Below are 1,585 nucleotides of genomic sequence, written 5' to 3' on the forward strand. Positions count from 1 at the left end.
GAGCTCTCGATAGGCTGGAGACCCAGCCACACACACACACACACACACACCCTCCGGCTTCTTAAAGAGACAGGGAGTGAAGTCTACTTTTGCAGGGCTTTTTTCTATGCCAATCCAAACTTTTGGGCAGTGTTCCCAGTGCTGAGCTCATGAAAGAAGCTGAGCCCAGCTACTGGCCCTGCTCTGCTCTCCCCAGCACATTGTGTTCTGCCAGTTTCCAAAGGGTTTTTTTTTAAGGGGTAAGATGGGTTAAGAATAATTCATATCAAATAATAGAGAGAGCTAAATAGTATGTTGATTACTTTTAGACCATTAAGTAAACAGCCAGTTTACACTCATCCACAGCAGAATTTTTAACATTGCTTATAAGACTATTGCACTTGTCCCTTTCCTAGCAGAATCCTGCTCTGGGGTGTTTTAATGGTATTTGCTATAAATTATTGTCATGATTTGTATTACAGTAGTCCCAACTGAGATCAGGCACCCTGTACATACATATACTAGGAGACAGATCTGCCCTTAAGAGCTGACAGTCTAAACAGACATGAGTGCGGGGGGAAACTGAGGCACAGATGGGTGACGTGTTACGCCCAAGGTCACCTAGCAGGTCAGTGGCAGAGCCAGTAGCAGTTTAAGGAAATAGATCACTATTTTGAAGGTGAAGATGTCTCATATTTGCAGTAGGTGGTTGGCCTTTCCAGCCTGTTATAAACCTCACATCTGCCCTCCTTCCTGGACCTCAATTCTCTGATCTGCTGCTGCAGCACTCCCAGCTGCCCCCACCCCCGCCCCGACTTGCTCTCATCATTCACCCTCTGCCAGGAGAACCAGGTTTGGAGCAGAGAATTAGGCCCACTTTCCAATGTTGTCACAGGAAGGGAGGCTGCTGACGGTTGTGGTAGCTGTGGAGATGACTTTCTATGGGATTCACAGGCCGCCGCATCTGATGTTCTGAAGTGGGTTGCTGAGGGTGTTTGAGCCTAGTCCTTGTTTGAAAGCCAGGGGATGGCAGATGAAAGAGGAGGAGATTGAAGGAGCATCTCACAAAGGGTCATGCTTTCTTAAGCCCTTTGCCTCTTGTGACTGTAGCCACTGTAATCGATGGATACTCGATCTTTGTCAAGACTGACCCAGATTATGTGACTGGTGGAGCCAGGGAAACAACATGCAGTTTCTCACTGCACTCCTGTGTGTCAAACCCCTATTATACACCTCACCTGAACACTCACTGAACATCTGGCCTGTTCCAAGCTCAGGGGGTTACTTTTTTAGCTCAAGCAGTAGAGCAGAGATCCGCAATGTTTGGCACGCGGCCTGCCAGGGTAAGCCCCCTGGTGGGCCAGGCCGCTTTCTTTACCTGCAGCGTCCGCAGGTTCGGTCAATTGCGGCTCCCACTGGCAGCGGTTTGCCGCTCCAGGCCAATGGGGGCTGCGGGAATCCACGGCCAGCACATCCCTCATCCCACGCCGCTTCCCGCAGTCCCCTTTGGCCTGGGACAGCAAACTGCAGCCAGTGGGAGCTGCGATCGGCCGAACCTGCAGACGCGGCAGGTAAACAAACCGGCCTCGCCCGCCAGGGTGCTTAC

Source organism: Mauremys mutica, chromosome 10 (assembly GCF_020497125.1).
Source record: "Mauremys mutica isolate MM-2020 ecotype Southern chromosome 10, ASM2049712v1, whole genome shotgun sequence".
In the NCBI taxonomy this organism is placed as follows: Eukaryota; Metazoa; Chordata; order Testudines; family Geoemydidae; genus Mauremys; species Mauremys mutica.